The sequence below is a fragment of the Bos javanicus genome, chromosome 16, assembly GCF_032452875.1.
Source record: "Bos javanicus breed banteng chromosome 16, ARS-OSU_banteng_1.0, whole genome shotgun sequence".
NCBI classification, from domain to species: Eukaryota; Metazoa; Chordata; class Mammalia; order Artiodactyla; family Bovidae; genus Bos; species Bos javanicus.
In genome coordinates, this window is record NC_083883.1 from 14,306,469 (window position 1) to 14,328,532 (window position 22,064).

A 22,064-nucleotide genomic window follows, 5' to 3' on the forward strand; every position below is an offset into this window, starting at 1 on the left:
CATCTGGGACAGAGTAATCAGACATGGAACAGAAAGCAGGATATTAAAGTGTAAGGAGTAACTGCTAGGCAAAGGGATTGCCTAGTACTGTGTGAGAGTCCTAGGATTTCTGGAAACTGCAATAATCAACCTGGAAGCTTTAAATGGAAATTGGCCTATTTGGGGATTTTTAGAATGATAAGAGTTGAAGAAAATGTGCCCAATAGAGAATTCTTAAAAAGCATGAGGTAGGAAAACATTTCTTCCTGGAGGAGTTTAAGGAAGTTTAGTAAGCCTGGATCTCCATGAATGGTCTTATTCCATCATTGGTGTCTTGGTAAACTGTTCATGAGCAGGGGTAAGGTGTATGGGTTATTTGAATTTTATGCAGATGTAAGTCTGTTGGGAATAAGAATCATGATTTTTATCGCATTACCAATTCTAGGTTACTTCCATACCACCTTGAATGCACCCGATCTTGTCTGATCTTGAAAGTAAAGCAAGGTCAGGCCTGGTTAGTACTTGGATGGGAGACTGCCTGGGAATACAGGGTGCTATAGGCTTTTTGGGTCTTCCCTGTTAGCAGATATCTCGGTTGGTAAAGAATTTGCCTGCAATACGGGAGACCCCAGTTTGACTCCTGGGTCAGGAAGATCTCCTGGAGAAGGGATATATATTCACTCCAGTATTCTTGGGCTTCCCTGGTGGCTCAGTTGGTAAAGAATCTGTCTGCAATGTGGGAGACCTGGGTTTGATTCCTGGGAAGATCCCCTGGAGAAGGGAAGGGCTACCTACTCCAGTATTCTGCCCTGGAGAATTCCACGGACTGTATAATCCATGGAGTCACAAAGAGTTGAACTGAGCAACTTTCAGTTTTCACTTAACACCAAATAAGTGAATCAATTTGGTGCTTCCTAAAATTGCACCCCACTCCAGTGCTCTTGCTTGGAAAATCCCATGGACGGAGGAGCCTGTTAGGCTGCAGTCCATGGGGTCGCTGGGAGTCGGACACGACTGAGCAACTTCACTTTCACTTTTCACTTTCATGCATTGGAGAAGGAAATGCAACCCACTCCAGTCTTTTTGCCTGGAGAATCCCAGGGAAGGAGGAGCCTGGCGGGTTGCCATCTATGGGGTCACACAGAGTTGGACACGACTGAAGTGACTTAGCATAGCATAGCATATGGTCATATAGGGCTTCCTGAAAATTAAACTGTTACATTTACGATTCAATAGGGATATAAAAATTGTCATTTAGCATATAGTGTATTTTCTAGCGGAACCAAATTAACTGAATCATTTGTGATATTGAGCATTTCTAATTCAATTTACTTTGCTATATGCATGGTTGGAGCATGTTTGAAAAGTTGAAACACATTTAATGCTACAAAACATATATAGCCCAGTCAGGCCAAGGAAAGAAAGAGGACCCCAGTCTTAAGTTTCTCTGGTTTGCTATGTAATGAAGTTTAGAGAATATCTTGACAGGAATGAAAGTGAATTTTGAAAGTTCCATGGTCAGCAGAAACCAGTATATATTTTCATTATTTGTATTTAAATGTGCCAGTGTTGTTATTTTTTTTTAATTCTGAAATTTGGGATTTATTTGAACAGATAAATAGAATGACATCTGATCTAGTCATCAGCTACAAGCCAGTCACCTTTAGTCTCATTCCTGTGTTCTTTGTACTACATCACACTGACTACAATACTCAAATTTTGATTTTTTTAACCATCATTAAGAATTTTGAATGAATTTGACTAATACCTATTCACACCTATCATTGTATCTTAAAATATGATTTTGGGAATTCAGTGGCTGTTATGTAACATTGCCAAAACCTTATTAAAGCTAAATTAAATGCATCATTAGAAACTTTAATTTAAATCTTCAGCAGCAGCAGCAGCATTCTATATATAATTTTTTTAAAATGCTAGTATATACTATCACTGTTCTATATCCACCAGAGTGTTTAATATTTTGATTGGAGTCACTCAATGAAAAAATATATTTTTTAAAGAGTAAAGAAAAATGTTTTGGCTAATTGATTTCTTCCTAGTAAAATTTGTTTTGTCAAGTAGAAATACTTAAAAAAAAAATTTTTTTTAAGGAAAATGTGACTCTCTGTATGTGATTACATCAAAGACTACTATCCTGAGAACAAAACTAAAAGTTATGAGAATTCAAGTTATGAAATCCTAACAATTTCCCATTACTAGTGACTTTCACTGAGAAACATAGCTTAAAAAGAATTTCTTTGTACAAAAAATTTTATATAGCAAAATATAGAAGCAATGTTTAGATATGAAGGAGCTAATAGGATTTTAATGTATTTTAGCTATAGGTAGCATTTCTTCTAAATGTGCATAATAAATATAGAGAATCATTGCTTTTTTATCATTAACTGTTTCACTGAGCTTTCACATTAGCCTCAAAATAAATTATGTTGAATAAATTAATTTTGTAAAGCTAGATGAACAGGAAGAGATTCATTCAGCTTTTATGTGAAATAAATAAAATCACATAATTTATCTAAATGTAGTACTTTATTATCAGAAATTCATATAGAATTTAATGTGTGAATTATTTTGTGTCTGTGCAGCAAGATTATATTATATGTTTTTTCCTCATTTCTAGTTGACCATAGAATGCTTTATTTGCAGAGCATTTTATAATCTTGGTGTGAAATTCTCTTTGAGAAATATTGACAACTTATTAATTGAAAGTAAAATAAAAGGGATTATTCAATTAGTTATGAAATGAATAAGTATCACTTTTCTTTCGGACTCAAACTGATCACCTACTGCATTTCTTGCTTAGAGGAAAATAAACAATTTTTTAAAAATGTAAATTTTTAAAGATATTTTATGTGATCTTCATCCAAATCTTCCATCCAGGATTAGTACCCAAATATTTATTCAGATAACTGCTGAAACTTTCCTTTTTTTTCCCCCTAAAAAAATACATGCTTTGTTCAGTTTTGTTCACTGTAGTTTCAAAATTAGCATCTTGTTTGTTAAATGGACAAGAAAAAAACAATAGCTTAAGACAAAAAGACGCTTACTCCTTGGAAGGAAAGTTATGACCAACCTAGATAGCATATTGAAAAGCAGAGACATTACTTTGCTAACAGAGGTCCGTCTAGTCAAGGCTATCATTTTTCCAGTGGTCATGTATGGATGTGAGATTTGGACTGTGAAGAAAGCTGAGCACCGAAGAATTGATGCTTTTGAACTGTGGTGTTGGAGAAGACTCTTGAGAGTCCCTTGGACTGCAAGGAGATCCAATCAGTCCATTCTGAAGGAGATCAGCCCTGGGATTTCTTTGGAAGGAATGATGCTAAAGCTGAAACTCCAGTACTTTGACCACCTCATGCAAAGAGTTGACTCATTGGAAAAGACTCTGATGCTGGGAGGGACTGGGGGCAGGAGGAGAAGGGGGCGACAGAGGATGAGATGGCTGGATGGCATCACTGACTCAATGGACATGAGTCTGAGTGAACTCCGGGAGTTGGTGATGGACAGGGAGGCCTGGCGTGCTGCGATTCATGGGGTTGCAAAGAGTCAGACACGATTGAGCGACTGAACTGAACTGAACTGAAGACAAAGAAATAGAAAGAAAATTTTTATTTTTTTCCCTATCACCTAAAGGAAAAACACCATGAATGAACTATTCTCACCTCCATTCACCACCAGAGAACTGACCCTACTTGGTCTCCACCAGATGTCATTTGCCTATTAGGGTTAGAAATATCTCTTAGGCAGGATGTTCTGCTATGTGATCAATGTGAGAAGAAAGTGTTTTCTCTTAAAGCACCAAGATCCAAGCAAGGAAAAATTTTCCATTAGCCCCTTTATTTTTTCCCCAACTTTGAGGGATAGTTGACTGAAAAATTGTGTATATTTAAGGTTTATAAACTGGTGATCTGATACCTATATATTCACCATAACCAAGCCAGTATACATGTCCATTACCTCTTTCCTCTTTCCTCACTTCTCCCCCTCCTCCTTTTATTCACCTCAGTGGGAATAAATCTACCCCAAATCTACCCTTTTAGCAGATTTCAAGTATACAATACAATGTTGTTAACTACAGTCACATTTCAGTTCACCAGTTTTCCACAACTTACTCATTTTGCATAAATGAAACTTTCTACCCTTTGACCAGTGTCTCCCCGTTTCCACCTCCCTCAAGTCTTGATAACCACCTTTTTACTGTTTCTATGAGTTTAACTGTGTTAAGGTCCACATATAATTAAGGTCATACAGTATTTGTTTTTCTGCATCTGGCTTATTTCACTGAGCATAGCAGAATCCAGGTTAATCCATGAGATCTCAAATGACAATATTCTTTTTTTTTTTTTTAAGATTGAATAATATTCCATTACATGTATATAGTACATTTTGTTTACCCACTCATCCATTAATGGATCTTTAGGCTGTTTCCATATCTTGGCTATTGTGAATAATGCTGGAATGAACCTTGGAGTGCAGATATCTTTTTGTTTCCTTTGACTACGTACTCAAAAATTGAATTGTTAGATGATGTAGTGCTTCCATTTTCAATTTATTTTGGAGCACTCATGTTACTTTCAGTTTATACTCTCATCAACAGTGTACAGGTTTCTTTTTTTTTCCCAACCCTTACCAAACTTGTTTTCTCTTGTCTTTTTTGATGATTATCATTCTAACAGGTGTGACATGATATCTCATTGTGATTTTAATTTGCATTTTACTGCTTAGTGAAACTGCATACTTCTTCATTTACCTGTTGGCTATTTGTGTATGTTCTTTTAAGAACTGTTTATTTAGGTCCTTTTTCCATTTTAAAATCAGATTTTTCTTTTCTATTGGGTTGTATGACCCCCTTATATATTTTAGATATTGATACCTCATCAGGTACATAGTTTGAAATTAGTCTCTTCTATTCCATAAGTTGCCTTTTTACTTTGTTTGTTTTTCCCTTTGCTGTGCAGAAGCTTGTTAGCTTGATGCAATTGGATTTGTCTATTTTTGCTTTGTTGCCTGTGTTTTTGGTGTCACATCTAAAAAAATCATTTTTCAGACCAATATCATTAAGCCCTAGCCCTGTGTTTTCGTATGGTTATTTTATGGTTTCAGATTTTAAATTTAAATGTGATTTTGAACTGTGGTGTTGGAGAAGACTCTTTTTTTTTTTTTTAAGAAATCAGTCTTGTTTCTGCTTTATTTTCTGCATCCTTGAAAGAACATTCACAATTTCATAATAAAAATGATATCAAAATGTCACTATACAGAGGAAGAAAAATAGTACATTTAAGCATTACATGAGAGCTTTGTTTTAAGTTGAAAGTAACTGAAGTATAAAGCTTCATCTAAATACAACGGTTGATTTCTGAAGAAAAATGTCTTTTGTTTTATAATAGTTTCATTAATATATATCAATGTTTAGGCCTTAATGAATTTAGATAAATGTGTCTTTTTTTAGAATTTAAAACTTATTTTACTGAATCTAGCTTAAATAATTAACTTGTATATTTACATGAAAAAAATTTAATTGCATGAGAAACTTCTAAAAACAATATAAACTGGAGTATTGACTTACTTAAATATAGCCATAAACACTAAACTTAAATGTTACAGTTCAGTTCAGTTCAGTTGCTCAGTCGTGTCCGACTCTTTGCGACCCCATGAATCGCAGCACGCCAGGCCTCCCTGTCCATCACCAACTCCCAGAGTTTGCTCAGACTCATGTTCATCGAGTCAGTGATGCCATCCGGCCATCTCATCCTCTGTCGTCCCCTTCTCCTCCTGCCCCCAATCCCTCCCAGCATCAGAGTCTTTTCCAATGAGTCAACTCTTCACATGAAGTGGCCAAAGTACTGGAGTTTCAGCTTTAGCATCATTCCTTCCAAAGAAATCCCAGGGCTGATCTCCTTCAGAATGGACTGGTTGGATCTCCTTGCAGTCCAAGGGACTGAAGACTCTTGAGAGTCCCTTGGACTGCAAGGAGATCCAACCAGTCCATCCTAAAGGAGATCAGTCCTGGGTGTTCATTGGAAAGACTGATGAAACTTCAATACTTTGGCCACCTGATGCAAAGAGCTGACTCATTTGAAAAGACCCTGATGCTGGGAAAGGCCGAGGGCAGGAGGAGAAGGGGATGACAGAGGATGACATGGTTAGATGGCATCATTGACTCGATGGACATGGGTTTGAGTGGACTCTGGGAGTTGGTGATGGACAGGGAGGCCTGGTGTGTTGCGGTTCATGGGGTCGCAAAGAGTCAGACATGACTGAGCGACTGAACTGAACTGAACTGAATCCATTTTGAATTGATTTTCTATTTGATTGAGATTAGGGTTCAATTTCATTCCTCTGCATTCTTCTTTCATTCAGTTTTTCCAACACCATTTGTTGAAGAGACTGTCCATTCTCCACTCTTGGCACCTTTGTCAAGGATTTGAAAGTGAAAGTGAAAGTCGCTCAGTCGTGTCCGACTTTTTGCGACCCCACAGACTGTACAGTCAGAGAAGGCAAAGGCAACCCACTCCAGTAGTCTTGCCTGGAAAATCCCATGGACAGAGGAGCCTGATAGGCTGCAGTCCATGGGGTTTCAAAGAGTCGGACACAACTGAGCGACTTCACTTTCACTTTTCACCTTCATGCATTGGAGAAGGAGATGGCAACCCACTCCAGTGTTCTTGCCTGGAGAATCCTAGGGATGGCGGAGCCTGGTGGGCTGCCATCTATGGGGTCGCAGGGAGTCGAATACGACTGAAGTGACTTAGCAGCAGCAGCAGCAGCAGCAGCAGCAGACTATACAGTCCATGGAATTCTCGAGGACAGAATACTGGAGTGGGTAGCCTTTCCCTTCTCCAGGGGATCTTCCAAACCTAGGGATCAAATTCAGGTCTCCCACATTGCAGGTGGATTGTTTACCAGCTGAGCCACAAGGGAAGCCTTGTGTCAAGGATTGCTGCTGCTGCTGCTAAGTCGCTTCAGTCGTGTCCGACTCTGTGCGACCCCATAGACAGCCTCCTACCAGGCTCCTCTGTCCCTGGGATTCTCCAGGCAAGAACACTGGAGTGGGTTGCCATTTTCTTCTCCAATGCATGCAAGTGAAAAGTGAAAGTGAAGTTGCTCAGTCGTGTCCAACTCTTAGCGACCTCAGGGACTGCAGCCTACCAGGCTCCTCCATCCATGGGATTTTCCAGGCAAGAGTACTGGAGTGGGGTGCCATTGCCTTCTCCTTATGTCAAGGATTAGTTAACTGTAAATGCATAGATTTATTTCAGCCTGTCTATGCTTTTCCATTGGTCCATATGTCTGTTTCTGTGCCAAGATCATGTTGTTTTGATTACTCTACCTTTGTAGTGGGTTTTGAAATAGAGAGTATGATATCTTTAGGTTTGTTCTTCTTGCTCAGGATTGACTGGCTATTGGCTATTTAAAAGCTTTTGTAGTTCCGTAAGAGTTTTAGTGTTTTTCATTTCTCTATTTCTTTAAAGAATGGAATTAAGATTTTAATTGGGATTGCATTTAATCTATAGATCATTTTGGGTAGTATAGACGGTTTGCATGTGTGCATACTAAGTCACTTCAGTTATGTATGACTCTCTGCGACCCCATGGACCATAGCCCACCAGGAGCCTCTGTTCATGGATTCTCTAGGCAAGAATACTGGAGTGGGTTGCCATGTCCTCCTGCAGGAGATCTTCCCAACCCAGGGATCGAACCTCCAACTCGTATCTCTTGCACTGACAGGTGGGATCTTTACCACTAGCACCACCTAGGAAGCCCCAGCTTTAACAATATTAATTCTTCCAATCCATAAATGCAGGATGTCTTTCATTTGTGTCTTCTTAGATTCCTTCATCAATGACTCCTTTCCCATGGGCCCCATGATGTTACTATTGTGACGTACTCCAAAAAAAGAGAAAATTCTCATGGCATGAGAATAAAGTGCCAGTTTTTTGCTAAACTTTATTTGTGAGGATGTCATTTTTGTCCCTAGCCTTATTAGTTCTTCTGCTTCCTGTGGGTAAATTGAAAGGCTAAGACTTGAAATCTACTGTGATTTTAGAAGAAAAGAAGTCAGAATATGACCGAGATTTCAGCTCTCTACTTTAGAGCAAATCATTAATAGATGATTATACAACAATGGGCTTCATTAATGGCTCAGACAATAAAGAATCTGCCTGAAATGCAGGAGACCTGGGTTCAATCCCTGGATCAGAACAATGCCTTAGAGAACAGAATGGCGACCCATTCCAGTAGCCTTCCTTGGAGAATTCCATAGACAGAGGAGCCTGGTGGGTTACAGACCATGGGGTCACAAAGAGTTGGACACAACTGAAAGACTGACACTTCATACAAAATTAGGTGTCTTGTCTATAATTTCAATTATCTGTATTAAATATGTTTACTGACTCCTCTAAATCGATAAAGTAGGCCATTGTCTCAGTTAGATGACCCTGTAAATTTCATATTAAAGTTTGTCATTTTGAAATTATTATAAGTATCTATTGATTTTGATATACCATAAAGCCCTTCATATTTAAATATGCTGCTAATAGCTTTAAAATGTCTATTTCCATGCAATGTTAATATTGTCAGATTTATGTTGATAATGTCATTACCTTGTTTCTTTTTTCTCGTGCTATAAATCCAGATGTGACAACATCTGGTGGTGGTGTTTTACAAATATACTAAGTGCAATTTTATTTTAAGAATGATTCATTCATTTACTCATTCATTCAACTAATACTGTATTGTTTATTTACTTCTTGTCACATATTAAGATAATGAAGTGTACCTTTATTATTATTATTGTTTATAATTTTTGTTGCCATTCATGCACTGGTTACAAAACAAAGGAAGAAAAATAATATGAATTTTCTATAGGGTATAAATATTCTGCAATATCAATCCATATATTTGAATGGAGATGTATGTGTACAACTTTCAGTGTCCTATATCTCTTAACATCCTCTGAACATCTTGATATTTCTTCACAGTATTCACTCTTATTTCCTCATTTAGAAGCAAACACCTATTTTTATCATGACTCCTGCATCCTAATACGCAGGAATGTAACTTCATTGCTCTCAGTCACATGTACCTGCTTGAGACGGACACTGATATTTGTGGAGATGGCAGTGTGCATGGAAGCCATTGCAAGGCAGGTCACAGCACATGTGCAGGTCTGGATGGGCTGGTAGCACCTCTTGACTGAGGCAAAGGGAGCTGAGTTTTCAGTATTACCAGGAGTGTCAGTAGTCATCCTAGAGTAATTTTGAATTGCAATTCTTAAAGTAATTTCTGGAAGCTCAGCTTGCTGCTGCTGCTAAATTGCTCTGTGAGACCTCATTGATGGCAGCCCACCAGGCTCCTCTGTTCCTGGGATTCTCCAGGAAAGAATACTGGAGTGGGTTGCCATTTCCTTCTCTAATGCATGCATGTATGCTAAGTCGATTCAGTCGTGTCTGACTCTCTGCGACCCCATGGACAGCAGCCCACCAGGCTCCTCTGTCCACAGAATTCTCCAGGTGAGAATACTGGAGTGGGTTGCCATTTCCTTCTCCAAAGCTCAGCTTGAGTTGGTCAAATTTTTATCTTCTTACTAATACAAAAAAAAAAAAAAAAAATCTGTTTAACCCAACATGAGTGCATATTTTTCCTTCAGTTAAGAACTCTGTCAAGAGATAAAGTGACTCGACTAGTTGTTCTAAGAAAGGGCGGTGGACTTGTGCTAAAACTAATCAGTGTATTTCTTGCCCTTGGCATCAGTGGACATAATAAGATTTCACCTCATTAGGGGCAATGAATTCAATTCTAAGAATTTTGCTTGAATAACCAAGATATGAGATTTTCATTGCCTCTGGTTAGCCTGCACAAGTTGGGACTAAACCCGGATTATGTCATCCTGGGGGTCATCTCTGCTTAAGAATGAGATAAGACAGGGTGGGGGATAAAATAATACCCTAATAAAATCATTTGACCCCAGGATCCAACTTTATCTCAAATCAGACACACTCCTGGAATTTTCACTTATGAAAATAAATACAATTCTTACTTTGTTTTATTAATTTTGCTCTGGGGTTCTGCCATTTTAAAAAATGTTTGACAATATCACATATATGACCTAGTGCTATAAAAATGAACATAGTGTTCTTGCTTTGGAAAAGTAAGAAAGGCAGATTTTTAAACAAAGAAAAATGTAATGCCTGCTAGAATAAAGGTTTTTCAAAAGTCTGTGGGGCAAAATACAGCTTTTGTGGAAACCTACAGCAACTGGAAAGATTAATTATCAAAGAGAATAATTAATTGCTCTCAAAAGAATTATCAGAAATTAATAGAATAAGTAACTTGACAGGACCAGAAAAAATGTCCTGCAAAGCCTCAAAGTAGACTACAAAATCTGGAGAAATAGAAGAAAATGTAACAAACAAAAAGCTCAGTGATATAATCCAAATCTTCCTCTTAAGCCCTCCTTACTCCCTCTGCTACATTATTACTTTAATGCAGTAATGCACTTTGCAGCGCCTACTCAAAATTTCCCTGAAGTCCATTCAGCATTCTCATTGGTTGCTCATGTTTCATAATGAGGCTCAAGAGCTCAGAGTTACAATGCGCAGAAGTAGATGCTTGGTCTTTTATGAAAAAGGCAACAAGTAAATCTTGTACATCTTTTCTTGAAATCTAAACAATCATAGTTCTTTATTAAGGTGAAACAAAATGTCAACTGTACCTTCAAGACCCAGTTTTCTTCTTAAAAGGTACAACGTATAATTAATCACCTTGATCATCATGAAATGATAGTGTTACCACTAGCTTAAACATCTGACTCTGCAGATGAAGTTTTTCCTTTATTAGAAGATTGAAGTAGCCTCTTGAAATAATTTTATCAGAATAGAAAATCCATTAAGTTGAAGTATGTGGTCCTCAAGCTGTCTTGGTAATAAGCAATATTCAAGGCATTCTTTTAAGAAACAATCCTCTCAGGATAAATAGAAACTTCTTTAAAAAAAATGGTGACAATGATAGTTGCTATCAGAGTACATTTCTCCTAGTATTAAAAGATAATGAAAGTAGACAGAGGTGGGTAGACTGATATTCATCTGTGTCCTTAAAAGAGGATGTGTGAGGTTTTTTTTTTATTGAAGAACAAAGTATATAGAAGAAACTATTGAATTCCACTTTTATAATATGAAATGAACTTGAATATAAGAGTTTAAATGAAAATGCTGAAAAATGAATAAGCTATATTGTTGATAACATTGAGACAACAGAGAACAAAAGGCAAAAAGCTAGAGTGAGAAAAAAAAATAGATGAGTAAAAGAACTTATTTCCTAAGAACCTTAGCCAAAACATAAATCAGTTGAAATACTGAAGTGTCTAATATGAATAAGTAGGACACTAACATGATGAAGTGATTCAGAGAGGTAACAGTTAGCAACAGTTTTCATTAGGATATGAATTTTACTGAAAAATATGAGTTCAGAGAGGATCAGATTACTTTTCAAATAGCTTCAAATCAACTAATAACTCAGTAAAAGAAGTAGGAAAAGATAAAAACATATTTATAAGGGCTTTTTATTCTGAGGGATTCAAAATGCTTTATATATTGCTGCTCCTCTCTTTAGGTTTTAAGGTGCTTACTTTTAGAAGTATATTAGTATTTCCCAAGTATTTGAGAGCATGTCACTTATTAGTACCCTGTACACTGAGCAACCGAGATTGTCCAAAGTGAGTAACTGACATAATTGACACAGTAATCAGGGATACAAGTGACACTTGTAAACATTAGAATTACTGACAGCATATCTGTCTAATACAATAGATAATTCTTGCTGCTCACCTACTGCATTCTAAGATAGTTTCATATTTTAACTCTTGAGTCCTCATGATAATATTATGAGATGGCTATTATTGTCACTGTTATTTTACAGATGAGGAAAGTGAGGTGCAGATAGAAAGTCTAGCAACTTTCCCAAGTCATAGTACCTGAGAAAGGCAGAATCTGAACTGAATGTCCAGATTTCATGTCCATAATGATGATGACTCTCTGCTTCTTTATGTGTTCTAGACTTGGTCGAACAAGGGCATTCAAGACAAGGACAGAAAAAATGTGGATTCTCTGGCTCTTATCTCTTTTATTTATTTATTTTTGAATATATTGTTTATTTTTTTTTAACTTTCTAATTTTATTTTATTTTTAAACTTTACATAATTGTATTAGTTTTGCCAAATATCAAAATGAATCCGCCACCGGTATACATGTGTTCCCCATCCTGAACCCTCCTCTCTCCTCCCTCCCCATACCATCCCTCTGGGTCATCCCAGTGCTCTAGCCCCAAGCATCCAGTATCATGCATCGAACCTGGACTGACATCTCGTTTCATACATGATATTTTACATGTTTCAATGCCATTCTCCCAAATCTTCCCACCCTCTCCCTCTCCCACAGAGTCCATAAGACTGTTCTATACATCAGTGTCTCTTTTGCTGTCTCGTACACAGGGTTATTGTTACCATCTTTCTAAATTCCATATATATGCGTTAGTATACTGTATTGGTGTTTTTCCTTCTGGCTTACTTCACTCTGTATAATAGGCTCCAGTTTCATCCACCTCATTAGAACTGATTCAAATGTATTCTTTTTAATGGCTGAGTAATATTCCATTGTGTATATGTACCACTGCTTTCTTATCCATTCATCTGCTGATGGACATCTAGGTTGCTTTCGTGTCCTGGCTATTATAAACAGTTCTGCGATGAACATTGGGGTACACGTGTCTCTTTCCCTTCTGGTTTCCTCAGTGTGTATGCCCAGCAGTGGGATTGCTGGGTCATAAGGCAGTTCTATTTCCAGTTTTTTAAGGAATCTCCACACTGTTCTCCATAGTGGCTGTACTAGTTTGCATTCCCACCAACAGTGTAAGAGGGTTCCCTTTTCTCCACACCCTCTCCAGCATTTATTATTTGTAGACTTTTGGATTGCAGCCATTCTGACTGGTGTGAAATGGTACCTCATAGTGGTTTTGATTTGCATTTCTCTGATAATGAGTGATGTTGAGCATCTTTTCATGTGTTTGTTAGCCATCTGTATGTCTTCTTTGGAGAAATGTCTATTTAGTTCTTTGGCCCATTTTTTGATTGGGTCATTTATTTTTGTGGAGTTGAGCTGTAGGAGTTGCTTGTATATTTTTGAGATTAATTCTTTGTCAGTTGCTTCATTTGCTATTATTTTCTCCCATTCTGAAGGCTGTCTTTTCACCTTGCTAATAGTTTCCTTTGATGTGCAGAATCTTTTAAGGTTAATTAGGTCCCATTTGTTTATTTTTGCTTTTATTTCCAATATTCTGGGAGGTAGGTCATAGAGGATCCTGCTGTGATGTATGTCAGAGAGTGTTTTGCCTATGTTCTCCTCTAGGAGTTTTATAGTTTCTGGTCTTACGTTGAGATCTTTAATCCATTTTGAGTTTATTTTTGTGTATGGTGTTAGAAAGTGTTCTAGTTTCATTCTTTTACAAGTGGTTGACCAGATTTCCCAGCACCATTTGTTAAAGAGATTGTCTTTAATCCATTGTATATTCTTGCCTCCTTTGTCAAAGATAAGGTGTCCATATGTGCATGGATTTATCTCTGGGCTTTCTATTTTGTTCCATTGTTCTATATTTCTGTCTTTGTGCCAGTACCATACTGTCTTGATAACTGTGGCTTTGTAGTAGAGCCTGAAGTCAGGTAGGTTGATTCCTCCAGTTCCATTCTTCTTTCTCAAGATTGCGTTGGCTATTTGAGGTTTTTTGTATTTCCATACAAATTGTGAACTTATTTGTTCTAGCTCTGTGAAGAATACTGTTGGTAGCTTGATAGGGATTGCATTGAATCTATAAATTGCTTTGGGTAGTATACTCATTTTCACTATATTGATTCTTCCAATCCATGAACATGGTATATTTCTCCATCTATTAGTGTCCTCTTTGATTTCTTTCACCAGTGTTTTATAGTTTTCTATATATAGGTCTTTAGTTTCTTTAGGTAGATATATTCCTAAGTATTTTATTCTTTCCGTTGCAATGGTGAATGGAATTGTTTCCTTAATTTCTCTTTCTGTTTTCTCATTGTTAGTGTATAGGAATGCAAGGGATTTCTGTGTGTTGATTTTATATCCTGCAACTTTACTATAGTCATTGATTAGCTCTAGTAATTTTCTGGTGGAGTCTTTAGGGTTTTCTATGTAGAGGATCATGTCATCTGCAAACAGTGAGAGTTTTACTTCTTCTTTTCCAATTTGGATTCCTTTTATTTCTTTTTCTGCTCTGATTGCTGTGGCCAAAACTTCCAAAACTATGTTGAATAGTAATGGTGAAAGTGGGCACCCTTGTCTTGTTCCTGACTTTAGAGGAAATGCTTTCAATTTTTCACCATTGAGGATAATGTTTGCTGTGGGTTTGTCATATATAGCTTTTATTATATTGAGGTATGTTCCTTCTATTCCTGCTTTCTGGAGAGTTCTTATCATAAATGGATGTTGAATTTTGTCAAAGGCTTTCTCTGCATCTATTGAGATAATCATATGGTTTTTATTTTTCAATTTGTTAATGTGGTGTATTACATTGATTGATTTGCGGATATTGAAGAATCCTTGCATCCCTGGGATAAAGCCCACTTGGTCATGGTGTATGATCTTTTTAGTGTGTTGTTGGATTCTGATTGCTAGAATTTTGTTAAGGATTTTTGCATCTATGTTCATCAGTGATATTGGCCTGTGGAATATATTGTTTAAATGGAGAAAGAATGCTTTACAACCTTGCGTTTGTCTCTCCCATATAACAACACAGATCAGCCATAGTTCTACATATATCATGTTCCTCTTGGGCCTCCTTCCTCTCATCTCTTTAGAAACTGGAAAGGAAAATGTCTTCCATGACATCTTAAGAGTTCAGTGCAAAAGACATACCCACTCCTAGATCAATCACTAGTAAATGTAAAGAGAATGATTAGGGATGACTTTACTCAACCCTAATTTATCCATGAATCATTTACTGGGTCTTGGCACCATGTCAGAGTATTAGACAAAATCCTATGTATTTTACCGGATTTCTTTTCTTTCTCTTGGTCAGTATTCTGTTCCTTTTTTGTCATTTCTTCACTTCCAGGTTATCAGCAAACATGGAGTCTGGCTTCCAGAGCAGCTGCTGAGAAGCCCCAGACAAAATGCAAAAGCATGGAGGTTGTAACCCTTCATTAGATAAACTTCAGTCAGTTAGAAATGAGGGAAGCTAAGGAGAGATCAGGAGATTAGGAGAGATCAGGCAGTCAAATCTCCCTCCTTCTCTCTTCATTGAACTGCTTGGAGATTTCCCTTTGCCAAGGAATTGAAATGCAATCAAAGCACTTGCTGAACAACCACCTTATGGTTCCTTCATAGCTTCCTGAGACACAGCCATCACCACTGGCACAATATTAAATAGCTTTTTATCTTTTGATCTTTTACTTGTCTCACTTCCTGTCTTGTCTTCATGCTTACATCCCTAATGAGCATCTCTCCAGTCATCACAGTTTAATCTTTATCTCAGGCTCTGCCTCAAGTGCCTGGTGTCTTGTGTGTTGCAGTCCATGGAGTTGCAAGGAATCGGACATGACAGCAACTGAATGATGACTACCAAGGAAAGAGAGGTGTTTGTTCAATAGGCAGACAGAAGGCTACTCCATTGCTTTAAGTTAGTAACTGACAGAGCCACTTCAAGCTTTGGTTTGTCAAGCTCCGTATTCTGTATTCCTAAATACTTAACACAATTGTATTAACATAAGTACATATGTAGGCATTGAAGTTGTTACAGAAATTCCAGGTATAATTGCAGGACCAGATATTAGGTTTTCTCTGGCTCCATTTTATGTTCAGAAGGGGGAAAATATATATGTATTCTAGGAACCAGTAACCTTTCCCCATGAGACCTTACCTGCCAATCCTGGTAATTATCCCCAGCCTGAGAGTTTGATGGACACTTGTCTTTCCCTTCTTAGTAGCTATAATTAATGTTCTGTGCTGCACAGCAATCTCCTGGGATGAAAATCATCTCGATGGTGATGCTTTATCTCTCCAGTTCACCAGGTGTGCTCTCACAGAGAGTGCAAAATTGAATTATATAAAAAGCCTGCACCTTAATTTATAGTCTGAAATAATATTATCAACCAGTCTATTCATATGCAATAACAATTAGAAATAATAACAGTGATAGAACGATAACTCTAACCTACTTGATTTTGGACCTGTGATTGTATGTCATTATTTCTATCAGTCACCAGTTAATAGCCTCAGAACTATCATTAATTACATTATTTTGTACCGTCCCTGTGATGGTCAAACTGTAAAGGCATGGGATAATCAAGTGACTATGGGTGGGGTTCTCACCATCAGAGGTGACACTCGTGTTTCTCAGGTTGCCATTTTATCAGAAGCAGTACCTTTCTGTACCTAGAGCTGAAGAGAATTATGCCTTGGTTTGTAGCCAGTGGAATAGAAGAGTTGAATGCGGAGCTGTAGAGGCCAGTGGGGAGTGACAGGCTGGTCTGATTTGCAACTGATTTGCAGTTGTAACTGGAGTGAGTTTCACCACTTTACAATATTTCCTGCTGCTGCTGCTACTGTTGCTAAGTTGCTTCAGTAGTGTCCGGCTCTGTGCAACCCCATAGAAGGCAGCCCACCAGGCTCCTCCGTCCCTGGGATTCTCCAGGCAAGAACACTGGAGTGGGTTGCCATTTCCTTCTCCAATGCATGAAAGTGAAAAGTGAAAGTGAAGTTGCTCAGTTGTGTCTGATATTTTGCGATCCCATGGACTGCAGCCTACCAGGCTCCTCTGTCCATGGGATTTTCCAGGCAAGAGTACTGGAGTGGGGTGCCATCACCTTCTCTGACAATATTCCCTAGCCATAACTAATCCAGGGACTTCTGGGGACCTTTCCTCACCATATGCCCACAACATCTTAGAGACTCATGGAACATGTTTCTGAGGCTGTAGGACCACTGAAAGGGAATTTCCACTTGGAGCAGGTCACTTAATTTCAGCAAAGCCTCCTCCCTTGAGCAGATTTCACTTGCAGGATCAGCAACTGTGATACTCAGAAAATAGTGTAAAAAAAAAAAAAAAACACCAGATAATAATGAGAATAGTTAATGTCAATACAAGTGCTCTGTTGGAAAAAAAAAAAAAATACAAGTGCTCTGTGGAGGTAGTCACTTGAATGGGGATAGCAACTCTGCCAGCATTGGCTTGTCCCTATTTTTTTTTTTAATTGAAGTATAGTTGATTTATAATATGTTAGTTTCTGATGTGTAACAAAGTGATTCATTTATCTATATGTATGTATACATTTTTTTTCATATTCTTTTTTCTTTGTGGTTTATCACAGGATATTAACTATAGTTCCCTGTGCTATACAATAGGACCTTTTTGATAATCTATTTTATATATAGTAGTGAGTATATGTTAATCCAAAATTCCTAATTTATCATCCCATCCTACCCCCTTTCCCTTTGGTAACTAAAAGTGCGTTTTCTGTTTTGTAAAGAAGACAATTTGTATTATATTTTAGGTTCCACATGTAAATGATATCATATGCTACTTTTCTTTCTCTGTCGGACTTCCTTCACTTAGTATGATAATCTCTAGGTCCATCCATGTTGCTACAAGTTGCATTATGACATTCTTTTTTATGTCTGAATATCCCATTGTGTGTGTGTCTGTGGATACTACATTAGTTTTTTATCCATTCATCTGTTGATGGACATTTACATTATTTACATCGCTTTAGGTTCTGGATGTTGGTCTATATGATTCCAGGCCATGCCTTGATCCTGATTTGAATACAGGGACACTGTTTATGGGTGTAAGAGTTCTGTTGTCCATGATTTTCCCTGTTAGTTTTCTCCAATCTTACCCACTAAGATTGCCTAGTTGTAGTTCCTTGCCTAGGCCCCTGCTGGCTTTTGTATAGTCACATCTCACCTGTTTTCTTTTCCTCCTGCTTACATAAAATTTATTTGGTGTCTGAAGAGAGTGGGTCAGCTTGGATTTTCCAATAGTCTCTGTAGTATTTTGCTAAAGGTTTATGCATTACCCTTCTTTAAAGGAAGGTATTCTCTCAACCATATCTTGCTTTTGCAGAACAAAACAGAACAAAAATGACTTATACAATTTTCCTTTCTGATGTAGGATTTGAGGACCTATTTTGGAAATTCAAAGGAGAATATTTCCTTTTCTTTTTTATTAAATTTCTACTCTAGCAAGGCTAACTATAAGTGAATACAAAAAGACTAAGATTAATATGTTAAGATTTATCTTCAGAATGTATAAGAGTGACTACTCTCCAATATACATATGTGTGGAGAGAAAATTTGCAAATGATATTCCCGTCAGAGCTGTCATAATGTGTTTAGGTTACGTCTTTGCATTTTATTCCTCCTTTTATCTTTACTCCCTTCCTTTATTTCCTTTATAATGAACTGGTAATATTTCTATATTCCCACGAATACCTCCTCACTCTAGTCTGATCATCCAACTAACACTTGAGCATTCTTCTTATAACATGTATTATAGAATTATTACCTTCATTAACTGTACTGATGATTATGATCAAAGTATCATGCTAACAGACAAAATGAGTGTTATTTGAGTATAGAGATACTAATGAGATCTTGAGTATTTTATTTAATGTTAGGTACTAGCTGAAGCACACAAACTTTATATATATATATATATTTTTTTCACTTAAATGTTGGAGCTGTACTACAAACTGAGGAATTTGTGATAAATGAAATTGTGCTTATTGCAGTGATGATTATTTTTATCAATATTTGCTACATTGGATGATCAGTGAACCTATCAACCAAGCATTGTCTCTTTTACTCAGTGCTTTGTCATTGGCACATATTGTCTTTTAGAATCATGATTTGAAAGGGATTTTTAAAAGCTTGTTACATTGTTTAAATATTATTAATCTGAATCTCATCAAGTCTTTAGTTGGGAGTAATAGCAGTTTAGGGGAAATGTTGTAGCTAGAAGAACCTATTAAACACCCTGAAGGATGTAGGGAGCCAAATCCAGAATAAGGTAACATCCATAGAGCAGTTTCTTCAAAGAAAAGTAAACATCTTTAAAAGAGGAAGCTGTTAGAGATTGAGTTTTGAAGAAACATCAACAAATGCCATAAGCAGACCTTATTGTTTTAAACAAACCAAAAGCTGAAAAAAGCATTTAATTAAAAATTAGGGATACATATTTGTATTATCAAATTTATGAAGGGATTATTGTTAAATTTTGCTAGGTATGAAAATAATACTGATTTATATTTTTAAAAGTACCTGCTAGAAATGCACACTGAATGTTTATAGGTAAAATGGGATGGTATATACAAGATATGTTTTTAAATACTTCAGAAAAAGATGATGTATATAGATACAATAATCAATTAGACAAGTACACAGATACTTATGCACATACATACTTGGGTGCATAGGTGGATACATAGAAAAGAATGTCAAGTTGCTGCTGCTGCTGCTAAGTTGCTTCAGTCGTGTCCGACTCTGTGAGACCCCATAGACGGCAGCCCACCAGGGAATCCCGTCCCTGGGATTCTCCAGGCAAGAACGCTGGAGTGGGTTGCCATTTCCTTCTCCAATGCATGAAAGTGAAAAGTGAAAGTGAAGTTGCTCAGTCATGTCTGACTCTTTGCGACCTCATGGACTGTAGCCCACCAGGCTCCTCCATCCATGGGATTTTCCAGGCAAGAGTACTGGAGTGGGGTGCCATTGCCTTCTGTCAAGTTGCTAAGTACCTCTAAATGTCATAAGTACCTCTAAATGTCATGTAAAAATTGTGTTTCTAATAGCAAGTTGTCCCAAGATACATTCTTGTAGAAATGAAGGCTCATTGTGTTCTATGAGACTGTTATATTTATAACTACTATTTCTAATTTAAGGTCATATGTAAAAGACATTTAGCATAGAGAATATTCTTAGGATTATAAGTAGAATGTAACTTATAGATTTGAATACTGAAACAGTACAACCCATTTAGTCAGTGTAATAGATACAAAATGCTTTAAAAAATCATGCTGTAAGAACATCACTCTTAAAAAACATTTTTTCTCCTTTACATTGTAAGAAATTGTAATCCATGTTAAAATCAACTGTGTTATGCCTCCAACCATAAAATAAGATCTAAGAGTACTTGTTATGTTTATTCTTTTAATCAAATTCTTGTTCAATATATAATTTTTTTAATTTATTTTTAAATTTTATTTTATTTTTAAACTTAACAATATTGTATTGGTTTTGCCAAATATCGAAATGAATCCACCACAGGTATACATGTGTTCCCCATCTTGAACCCTCCTCCCTCCTCCCTCCCCATACTATCCCTCTGGGTCATCCCAGTGCACCAGCCCCAAGCATCCAGTATCGTGCATCAAATCTGGACTGGCAACTCGTTCCATATATGATATTATATGGATTTCAATGCCATTCTCCCAAATCATCCCACCCTCTCCTTCTCCCACAGAGTCCAAAAGACTGTTCTATACATCAGTGTCTCTTTTGCTGTCTCGTATACATGGTTATTGTTACCATCTTTCTAAATTCCATATACATGCGTTAGTATACTGTATTGGTGTTTATCTTTCTGGCTTACTTCACTCTGTATAATAGGCTCCAGTTTCATCCACCTCATTAGAACGGAAAAGTATTTTTGAATAGGAAACATTAATATAACACAGATAGGTATTGTTTTGGTACAATATTCATTTGTCCTGCTTTATAATAAGTTCCTAATTATAGATTTTCATAATCAACTCAGATTGTCTGTAACCTAGCAAAGACATTGGGGTAAGCATCAACAGAGCCTTACGCATTAAGTGTGGCTTTACTGTGGTTTTTTCATCTTACCAAAGATACTCACTCTCTGCTATGCTGAGACTAGGTCCTCTGACAAAGTTATGCTCTAAAAGCCACACTCACATAAATTAAAATGTCATGTACCTTTTATCAGGGCTTTTAAAATGTTCTTAAAACTTAAGATTTCTGCTTTTAACCATGAAGGATTAACTGCTATGAGAACTGAATTCCTGTTATAGACAACTAGGAAAGTAGAAAAATAAATTAACAACACTTTTTCAGACGTTGAGTAATGGACTCAATATGGCGGTGATCTGTGAGAGAAGGGGAGCAAGCTAGGTTAGGCCTGTGATTGCCCTCACAAACTGGCTGGAGGTAATTTCAGGTAACAGTGCAGAAAGGAAGAATTCAAACAGAAGTCCAGGGGTCCTGAGGAGTAACAGAGACTGAAGTTCAGAGAGGCCAAGTGGCTGGTTGGGGGAAGAGGGAGCTGCAAAGTGAGAGACTTTGGAGAATGTCAGGGGTATCTTTCAAATTTCTGGCTAAATGCTCATCAGCACATCTGTGGTCAGAAACTCCACCGGCTCAGGAAAGTATCATCAAAATCCAGCAGGGCAGACAATTCCCAAAGCTCACATATGGCCTGCAAGAGATTACATTTTCATCAGCCAGAGGGAAGAGATGTCTAAATACCTGGGGCATCAGGTATAATACTCAGAAAGGTCTTTTTTTAGTTTTTTGCAAGAGTTTGTATAGATTTGGTATTATACTTTCCTTAAGTGTTTGGGAAAAAACTCTCCAGTGGAACCATCTGTGATCTGTGCCTAGTGTTTCCTTTTAGGGAAGGTATTTGTTGTTTACTAGGATTTCAATTACTTTAATGGATGTGGTGCTATTCAAGGAATCTATTTCTTTTTGCGCAAGCTTTGATGATATTTTTTAATTTACAGTGACAGATTTTTTCATACTATTCTTTTATTATTCATTTAATATCAGTCTATTTTATAGTAATATTACCCCTCTCATTTCTAATATTGATAGTTTGTATAATGTCATATAACTTTTTTCTCTGATCAGTCTGGCTAGAATCTTATGAATTCTGTTCTTCTAAAGAAGTCAGCATTTTATTTCACTGATTTTCTGTATTTTTGTTTGTTTCCCATTTCTTTTCTTGTAATTGATACATTGTTTTGGAACTTAAAA

General features: G+C 37.0%; 1 pseudogene; it reads left to right on the plus strand.

Moving 5' to 3' along the window:
- Positions 1 to 423: 423 nt before the first annotated feature.
- Positions 424 to 542, plus strand: LOC133228315 (5S ribosomal RNA; annotated as a pseudogene).
- The last annotated feature ends 21,522 nt before the right edge of the window (positions 543 to 22,064 follow it).